We start from the raw sequence: 11,025 nt of genomic DNA, 5'->3' as shown, positions 1-11,025 counted from the left end.
TTTTAAACTCTAACCTAGAAAATCCTCAGAGAAATAAATGAGAATATTCAAAGAAACTTAAGTCCCTAATGTTTTCATGGTTCTTCCAAGAGCAGAGGGGACCCCGTTCTTGTGAGGTCAAAGTGCTTGGCTAACCGTGCATTTGTTTTTTATGTGGATGATTCTAGAATGGTTGGGTATTATCTTGGGATCTGCCATCTCTATTTCCTCTCTTGATCTAGAAGTGGATCTTTCCTTCTTTCACTCAGAAGGTTTTTAGTGATGTGATGTATAAAAAATACTATTCTTTGACCAAAATATTGTTGTTTAGTTGCCAAGTTGTGTCCAACTCTTTTGTGACCTCATGGACTGTAGCCTGCCAGGCTCCTGCTCATGGGATTTCCCATGTAAGAATACTGGAGTGGGTTGCCATTTCCTTCTCTAGGAGATCTTCCCAAGGAGGAAAGGATTGAATCCAGGGATTGAACCCACATTTCCTGTATTGGCAAGTGGATTCTTTACCACTGAGCCACCAGGTAAGCCTGCCATAGGGGACTATTAATTAGAGGATGGGGTTAATGTGATAAGGGTTTGGATTTAACCAGCTGAAGATGGTGAGTACTAGTACCATTCAATCCCTTGGTCACTAGGTCTTTATGGGGGAAAACCTAGGGGAGGGGGGATCAGGCAGGATGCCCTTCTGCACATCCCATTCTCCTCTCCAGCTATGGCTTCATTTCTTTTCTGCAAATCTTGTCTTTAAAGCTTCCATTTCTCTTTAGCTTATGATTAAATCTCTTATTGAAGCCATTTATTTTACTTTGGATGATAGATGGCTTGTGGAAAGATATTGGACTGTGTTAATACATCTCTTGTTCTGTGTATTGGAAGAATCTTGTAATCTACAACAAAATGTCACAAATATCAAAGCAACATTATAATATCCACTGTGAAAACATTTTTATATCTAAGAAAAGACCTTAAAATATCAATATTTTATTTTATTGACAAGCTCAGAAAAATATGAACATATAAGTTAATAGATGTCCTACTATGCATGTACAGATGGAGACGTTTCTGTAGTTAAGGTAAGTATAGTCTTTTTTGACTGGTGATAGCCACGTGTGATCATTTGATGGAGTTGTGATGCCTCTCATTAAGTATCTGTTAATCATATAAGCAATGATATGTAGATTTGTATGCTGGCCTAAGAGATTTTGAGAGAGAAGATTTGTCTTTGCTTTTCACACTATTACTGTTAACTATTAGAGGTTTCTTTTCTTTTTTTTTTCCCTCTCCAAATTAATCCAGGAAAGCAACAGCTGTCATAATAACCCAAACCTGCCATTTATAACCTGGTGCCTTTTAGAATTGCAAAGTCCTAGAAAGTGCCACTGTCATAATAAAAGCTAACCTTAATAGAATGCTTACTACAGGCCAGGTGCTTTCATTATATAAACTCATTTATATTCACAACACCCAGAAAGTACTATTGCTACCCCCTTTATAGAGTAACACAAATATTCAGACCATAGCATTCTTCTTCTTCTTCTTTTTTTTTTAATCAGGGGTCTTTCCAAGGCAGTATATCTTGCTTTCTAGGATCTGTTCTACTTGATATTCTGGTGGTGGGAATGTCTGACAATTGGAAGGTATAGATATTCAGAGTGTTTCAGATCATATTCTCTCTCTCACACACACACTCACAAACACACTGAGTAATACTTTAAAGTGTCTTTTGGTAATTTACATGAAAATATGGAGTAAATATTTTTGAAAGACATAGTTAAGAGAATAGAGGGATCTCATTTATACACAGATTTTCAAAGAAAAGTTGAAACAACCATTTTGCAACAATAATATCCTGATAAAATCAAGGGATGCTAAAAGTTTGTTCAGCAGAACCGAGAACAGTAGTACCTGGTTGGAATCATAACAGTCCAAAATATGATCATCACTTTTCAAGTTCAGAGACTTGGTCTGGCATCTTGCTTAAGGAACACATTTCCAGGACCTTCAAACACACCAGAGACTGTTGTATGAATGAAGATATGAATGATGTAAACTTCAATGACAATTATAGTTTCCAAATTACTTACATCTTTTGTCTAGTGATCAGAACTTCTTTCCTTGTCGGTCAGTTTATGTTTGAAGACAAGTTATAAACTGAGGATTGCTTGCTGAACACAAAATAGATCTAAGAAAATTAGGGAAAACCTCCAAAATGGATATGACTTAGTCACATTTTGGCTACTGTCCAAATGTTTATTCCTGAAAGGCGAGGACTCAGATTATAAAGAGTGATTTTTCTTGCCATCTATACATTGTCTTACATGAGAATAATTTTGTGATTTTTTGAACACAAAGCTAAGTTTACTTTTTTTTTTTTTTCCTAACAAAACTAAGTAATGTGTGTGTGTGTGTGTTAGTCATTCAGTTGTTTCCAACTCTTTGCAACCCCATGGACTGTAGCTGGCCAGGCTCCTCTGTCCATGGAATTCTCCAGGCAAGAATGCTGGAGTGGGCTGCCATGCCCTTCTCCAGGGGATCTTCACTTTCATCCATGTTATGAATACATAAGAATTTATGAATATACACACATGCATAGGTCTCTTTCAGAAATTATTCATATTAGCTGTGCTAAATTTAAGTCCTTCACGGGAGGCATCATGGAAAATCTCTTCAATAGACTTGTGTGGAAATTCTTTCTGTGCATGGCAAATGTTTCATTGAGTCAGTCACTAAGTTGTGCCCGACTCTGCGACCCCATGGACTGTAGCCCATCATGCTCCTCTGTCCAAGGGATTCTCCAGGCAAGAGTACTGGAGTGGGTTGCCGTTTCCTTCTCCAAAATGTTTCATTACACTACAGTATAGACAATAAAAATGATATGGATCAGAAAAAATATCCAAGATTCCTTTTAATTTTCCTATCACTTCCACTTTTGTCTTTCTACCATTCCAAGTTTGTTAAAATTGTCATTCAATGACCATTTGAAAATTATTAGAGGTTTCAAAGCTTTATTGGATTTGGAACTAATGTGATGCCAAAAACATAACTGACAATTACTCTGAGTATTCATTTCTCTCTCAATTCACAATCAAAGTTGTTCACACCTTGTGAGATCCAGCCATCACCAGTCACCTTAGTCCATCAAAACAGTCAATCTGCATAATGCGAAAATGTAAAAATCCTGAGGTCAGAAAAGAGCTCTTGCTACTTGAAAGATACAGAACAGTTTATTAACATATCATGATTTCAGCAGTACATTCATTAGGCATTGTTTGGAGAAATATTTTTTGTTCTCTACTCTTCTTCCCAAACGAGGTAAAAAATAGACTTTTTGAACTTAAGCTATCTTTTTTATAAGCTTTCTTGAAAAACAAAACAAATTTGCCACCATCTCACTTTTTAATCTATACCTGGGTAGTTTTTAAAAAAATCTATTCCTGGGACATGGAACAGTGAAGAATATAGTACCATAATTAATATACTGATTTATTCTATTTCAGTCTCCAACCAGTATAAAAAAACAAAATGACAGTCATAGCTCAGTTGGTAAAGAATCTGCTCTGCCTGGAGTATAAGAGACCTGGGTTTGATTCCTGGGTCAGGAAGATCCCCCTAGAGAAGGAAATGGCAACCCACTCCAGTATTCTTGCCTGGAGAATCCCATGGACAGAGGAGCCTAGTGGGCTAGTCCATGGGGTCACAAGAGTCAGACACGACTTAGGGACTAAACCACCAATAGAGAATAAGACTCTCTTAATGCAATGATGTTTACTAATTGGTATCAAGACATAGGATTAGTTGCTTCTTTTTGTAGCAATTTCTAGCAAGTACCCTAATTTTTAAAGTAAACAAGTTGTTTGAGGTTCTGAAGAGGGAAAAACTGCAGAGGGAAAAGATTTTGAATTGAGTTTCAGATTTAAAGGATGAAAATCATAAATCAGCAAAAATAAAGACATTCAATTAAAAACAAAAGATGTTATTGCACATCAGCAGGGTTCATAAGTGGTCTGAAAAAAATTTGTATATACTGATTCATGTATGATCATTGTTAAACAGATAAGGTTTTCATTCTGCCCTTGGTGTTTCTTGTGAAAACTTTATGCTTTGAAGCTAAATTGGGTGCACTTACAATTTTCACATGATAGCTTATCAGGGTCCTTTGACGTGAGAAATACAAACTCAGTGAGGGACATCAACAGAACCAAACCAAGTTGAAAGATAGTAAAAACTATGTAAGTAAGAAAGTTTCTGTCGGGGGTTATCATCATGAAAAATGTTTCATAACGTTGCCAAGAAGAAAAAGGAAACTTTGGCACAGATCTCTTCATGAGGAGGGTGATTTAGATTTGTCCTATGAAATCTTCAAGAAGAAAAAAAAAATAGTACCAAAAGTTAACGATACTATGGTTCTCAACAAGGATGAGGTACAGCTGAAAATGAACTGACAGGTCTCAAAGGATTTCAGTGTCTGTGCAAAATTTTTGAAGAACCTTATAACTAATACTTCTTTTTAAGGATAATTTAAAGTGAGGAGGTTCTTAAAAGTGGAAGAAATGTGCTGAGTGACTCATCAAACAGCAGAGCACAGATATGCAGCACCAAGCCAAGCAGAGCTGAAGGCTATGTTCTCAGCTCCCTGACAATGCTCTTGTCCCCTCAGAGGTTCTCGGAAAGTGTTCGCTTTATTCTCAGTGGATAGCATCCTCTTTCTCCTTCAGGTTTCCTCTCTTTTTTCTCTGTTCTTTAAAATTAACTATCTGTGACTTTGTATAGTTCATTCCTTCAAATACGGATTGCACCCCAGCTGTGTGCTAGTCAAGGATGTTCAAAGTGTTATTGACGAACTTAGGCACTGAACGAGTTGCAAGCAAAACTCAGAAACCAAATCCTAAAGCCCAACTGCAGACCTATTTCATGGATGACTTGGGGCTTCCCTAGTGGCTCAGATGGTAAAGAATCCACCCGGTAAAGCATCCACCTGTCACACAGGAGACCTGGGTTCGATGCTTTTGTCAGAAAGATCCTATGGAGAAGGGAGTAGCAACCCAGTTTTCTTGCCTAGAGAATTCCATGGACAGAGGAGTGGGACGGACTGTAGTCCATGAGGTCACAAAGAGTCAGAATGACTGAGAGACTAATGCTTTAAAGCTTTATGACGTCGGTCACTTTTCACGCGCTCGTTTATCACCCATGTAGCTGGCTTTTGTGAAGTGGCTGCTCAAGACTTTTGCCACTTTTTAATGTGTCGTTTGCAGTGTCATGATTGAATTTTAGCAGTTTTTCTATATCGTGAATACAAGCCCTACTGTCAGTGTTTTGCGTCACAGGTACTTTCTCCCAGCCTACCACTCACCTGTTTCATTAAAGGTGTTTTTCGACATTTTTGTTTTCAATTTGCTTTTCCCATATGCCTTTTGTTTGTTCTCTTTCTCCTTTGGCAGGTTAGTCGAAAATATTTTCATATTTCATCTTGTATCCTTTATTGCCATTTTAGTTGTCTGTTTTTGCTATTTTTTTTTAGTGGTTGTTTAATATGCAATTTTAAGCTATGTAATTGTCTACTTTCAAAACTGATTCCACTATTCATAAACAATATATGAACTTTACAATGGTATATTTATTTTACTAATTTCTCCTCTCTGTTCTCCTTGTCATATAATATTTTACTCTTGTATTTATGTTCTATATTCCACATTACATTGTTATTTTTACTTTAAACTGAATACTTTTAAAAAGAGATTTAAAGATGCACATGCATATACAAACACTGCTGCTGCTGCTAAGTCGCTTCAGTCATGTCTGACTCTGTGTGACCCCATAGATGGCAGACCCCCAGGCTCCTCTGTCCCTGGGATTCTCCAGGCAAGAACACTGGAGTGGGTTGCCATTTCCTTCTCCGATGCATGCCTGCATGCTAAATCGCTTCAGTTGTGTCCAACTCTGTGTGACCCCGTGGACAGCAGCCCATCAGGCCCCCCTGTCTACAGGATTCTCTAGGCAAGAATACTGGAGTGGGTTGCCATTTCCTTCTTCCATATACAAACACACATACAGGTATATGTATATATACACACACGTATATGTGTATATGTATAAAATAACTTTTAGAAGTCCTTATCTTAAACAACATATTTATACTTTCTCATGTTTTCTGATCCATTCTCCAGAATTAGGTTTCTATCCAGTGTCAGATTCCTTTTATATTAAATTTTTAACTTAACTTAGATTGTAGGTTTAATGGAGAGAACAATTTTTCAACTTGTATCTTGCTGAAAATGTCTTTATTTTCTTTTTTTTTTTCCTTCTGTAAATGAAGGCATAATTTACATATAATAAATTTCACCCTGATAGTACATGTAATGGTCAGTCTTCCTCTTCTGCTAGGTTTTGAGTCTGAAGCATGAGTCATTTTTACAAAAGGTGATCTGGATTTGGCTTTGATTGTGGCTTTTGTTATCGTCAGTTTATAGATTATCTACTCCACAGCACCAATTCAAATTTTGTCAATTTCACCCATTATTATCTTTTAGAGGTTTGTTTTCTAGGCCCAAAATTTAATAAAAAATCAAGCATTGACTTCAGCTGTCACTTAAATAGAAAACAATTTTAAAAACTCAAGTTATTTTAAAAAGACATATTATATTAAAAGAAAGCATGTCAACTGCTTCATCAACAAAGTGATATGAAAGAATAGAGTCAAATGGCAAATATTATGGGGATTTAAATTTATGATGCACCCCCTAAAAAAAGTTAGGGAGTGAGGGTAAGTTGTATTAAAGTGTTCTAAGCTTTTAGTGTTTTCCAAATTGTAAAAAGAATAATTTATAATAAACTCTCATAAGTCCAAAATTCCAATAGTAATATTTAAGTTTCTTTCATAAAGAATAGTAAGAGAGTATATACATAAAATATAGTATAGAATGGAACATTAAAATGATATCAGGAAATCTTTAAATAATAAAGGAAAGGAGAGAAAAATTAAATAAACTTGGAATAAATGGAAAAATCAATAATAAGTTAGAATTAAGTTCAAATAAGTGAAGTTTCATGTCTGACTCTTTGCGACCCTATGAACGGTAGTCTGCCAGGCTCCTCTGTCCATGGGGATTCTCCAGGCAAGAATACTAGAGTGAGTAGCCATTTCCGTCTCCAGAGCATCTTCCTGACCCAGGGATTGAACCAGGGTCTCCTGCATTGCAGTCAGATTCTTTACCCTCTGAGACACCAGGAAAGACTAAGTTCAAATAAAACAGTAATAATATATATATATATAAACTAAATACTACAATTGGGCTTCCCAGGTGGCACTAGTGGTAAAGAATTTGCCTGCCAACGCAGGAGACACAAGAGACAGAGACGTGGGTTCAATACCTGGGCCAGGAAGATCCCCTGGAGGAATAAATGACAATCCACACTAACATTCTTGCCTGGGAAATCCCATGGACAGAAGAACCTGGCAGGCTACAGTCCATGGGATCACAAGAGCCAGACACAACTGAGTGACTGAGCACACACGCAAATACTACAATCTGAAGGTAAATATTATCTAACTAGAATAAAAATAAACATAAGAAATATCAATATATTCTGATTACCAGAGATACACATCAAATAAAAAAATAAATTATAGTAAAAATGAAAATTGTGATATAAAAACACTTGGTAAAAGAAAGTTGACATATTTAAACTGATACCAGTCATTATAAAATAAACTTGAACACAAATCTTATATAGAGCTAAGTGGAATATTTTTATAATAGTAAAATCATCAAATACAGCACTGAAGTTTAGTGAGTCTATGTTTGTATGCAAATAAAAACATCACTTAAAATATATAAGGCACAAATTGAAAGAATTAAAGAATAAACCAATAAATTTAAAAAATATGAGACTTCAGTAAATTCTCTCATTCACTGACATGAGAATTAGATAAAACATTGGTATATAAGCAATGTAATCAAAGACTTTCATAAAATTTTTACACAGGAATTTCACATCAACAATGGCAAAATACATATTATATTCAAGTGCAAATGAAATTTTTATCAGTTGGTAATATGCTTCATTAAGCAACTCACCAGTGTCAAAGGATTAAAACCAGATTTTTCTTTGATTAGAGTGGACTAAGGTTGTAGTCACTATGTAAAATAGTTAAAGATTCCAAGATGCTTAGAAATTAATCAATACATTCCTATGTAAGATATGGGATAAGAAAGAAATCAAGATGAATTTAGAAAACATTTTAAAGGGAATGGTAACAGAAAACATGATGTATCTGTAGGAGTGAGATATAGCAAAAGCATAATTTGCAAGGAATGTATAACCATGAATTCATGTTTTAGGAACTAATAAAGGATAAGAATCTCTGGTGCTTATCTCAAGAAATTATGTTTACAATTTTAAGAATTATGAGAGAAAAAAATGAGTACTAATATACTTGAAATAGAAAATATATATAAAATAGAGAGCAGCAAAGCCAACATTTGTTCATTTACGCAGCTAATAAAATTGAAAAATTCTCTGACACCTGATAAAAATGAGAAGTGGACCAAATATTAACCAAGTAGAAAATTACAAAGGAAAGATCACTACAATTCTTAAAGACATAGTATAATATATACACATGTATCTATGTACAAATATAATATGTTATCTTTGGCTGTAAGTTTGATGATTTAGACAAAATGACAAATCCCTAGAAGAGCGAAACTTTCCCAAACTAACTCACAGAGAAATAGAAGAAACATCTTTTTTAACTACTGAAGAAATTGAATCTGTAATTGAAATAAATGTCCCACAATAAAATTTCTAGCCCAGATAATGGCTGCAGAGAGTCATTTTCGCAACATTTATGAAATGCATAAAACAACATTATACAAACTCATCCAGAGAATTTAAAAAGGAAAAAATACTACTCACCATGTTTTACAAGCTTGTGCCAATTTTAACAGCAAATGAAAATTTTAGGCCAATTACTCTCATGAATATTAAGGAAAATCCTATGTAAATTAGAATATTTATTTCTTAAGTAGAATTCAGAAATATATGAAAAGATCATTGAGTAAGTTGAGATTATATTAAGAATGCCAGATTTTTTTAAGCTTTATTTTTTATCAAAGTATAACCTACAGTGAGAAAAGAGCTCAAATATCTCCATGCATTTTCACAAAGTAAACTCACCTCTGCAGTCAACCCCCAAATTATGAAACAGAACAGCACCAACATCTGTGTGCCTCTTACCTGCAACAAGTCTAATAATCACAACACTTGTTTCTTTTTTCCCATATTGAGATTTATTGACATATAACATATGTAATTTTAAGATGTTCAAGGTATTAATTTCTTAATAATTGAAAAATCAAGCAATTCAATTCACCACATATATAGAATAAAGAGAAAAATCATATGAAAATCCATACATGTAGAACAAAATTTAATAACAGTTGAACATCCATTTATAATTTAAAATTCCCTGACACTTAAAGAATAGTAGGTGGCTTCTTAGTCTTATAGAGTGTATCTAGAAAAAGCCAGCGTGATATTTAATGATGAAATATTAAAAGCTTTCTACCAACACAAGGTGCTCACTAGCACTACTTCTGTCTGTTTGAGGTCATAGTCAATAAAATAAGACAAAAAAGAAAGAAAGAAAGAAAGAAAGAAAATGAATTGAAAAGTTAGAAATAAAACTTTCATTAGTGTCCATTGTGACCTCCTCCTCAAGAGCACGGTATGAAAAGGGGAAAGTAAGAATAACTTCATAAGAAAGAAAAGGGACAAATCAGCCTTAGCCAGTGATCGATCAAGGTCAACATCAACAGTCATAAATCATATAGATAGTGTGCACTCTTGATATGATGTGATGAAAAATAGCATGTTTACCTGTGTGACTTTCCTCCTCAAAACTCATAACCCTAGTGTGGTCACAAAGAAACTGTCAGACAAATTCAAACAAATTCAAACATCTCACAAAATACCTGACCAGCATTCCTCAAAGTTGTGAGATCGTTAAAAGCAACAGAAGTCTGAAGAAACTGTCCGTCTAGATTAATCTAAAGAGTCATAATTTCTAAATGTAGTATGGTATCTGGGACTGGATCCCACAACAGTAAAAACCATAGAAATCCTAAAATATCTATGGGCTTATGTTAATAATGATGTATCAATATTGGTGAGGTGGCTGGTCCTAATCACAGCTGGTTCGACTCCAAGGGGAATCACAGGGAATTATCAACTGTAAAAATAAAAGAAAAAAAAAAAAGATGTATCAATATTGGCTCACTAATTGTGTAAAATGTATCATACTAAACTAAGACGGTAATAATAGGAGAAATGTTATGGGGTATATAAGACCCCTGTACTACTTTAATTTTTTTTTCTGTAAGTCTACAAAGGTTCTAAAATAAAAACTTTATTTAAGTAATAGATATACAAATTTTGGGCTTCCCTGGTGGCTCAGAGGTTAAAGCGTCTGCCTGGAATGCAGAAGACCCAGGTTCGATCCCTGGGTCGGGAAGATCCCCTGGAGAAGGGAATGGCAACCCACTCCAGTACTCTTGCCTGGAGAATCCCATGGAGGGAGGAGCCTGGTAGGCTACAGTCTATGGGGTCGCAAAGAGGCAGACACGACTGAGCGACTTCACTTTCACAGATTTTACATTAAAAAAGACATGTGCGTAGAAAAGTTTCTTTCAAAAGGTAAAGGACATTTCTTCCAGAATAGGTGTTATAAATCTATCTGATCAAGGTGTAAGCATACAGTGTAAAGAAAAGCTAAAGACTCTTGAAATTATTCACACCACAAGGCCGACAGGTGTGAGTTAAACTCGGACAATACATGCAACACATCATTTTTTAAAAAGTCCGTGTTTCTCAGGAAAATGTAAAATTAATTTTCTAGCACAATTTGGATTATTTTTTAAAAAAACGGCAATGTCTGGAAGCAAAAACATTTGTGGCATACTTGTTGTAGGAGATGGCTTTTAAAAATGGGTTGCTTCAGTGGATGTCATTGTTCATCTTTTGGGAGTCTAT

The 11,025-nt window shown here is 35.0% G+C and overlaps 1 non-coding gene across 1 annotated transcript; it reads left to right on the top strand.

Moving 5' to 3' along the window:
* Positions 10,436 to 10,507, top strand: TRNAS-GGA. Its single transcript has one exon. It is a non-coding gene; the product is annotated as a tRNA-Ser (tRNA).

The sequence above is a fragment of the Capra hircus genome, chromosome 24, assembly GCF_001704415.2.
Source record: "Capra hircus breed San Clemente chromosome 24, ASM170441v1, whole genome shotgun sequence".
Taxonomy (NCBI): domain Eukaryota; kingdom Metazoa; phylum Chordata; class Mammalia; order Artiodactyla; family Bovidae; genus Capra; species Capra hircus.
This window is presented reverse-complemented; position numbering and strand designations above follow the sequence as displayed.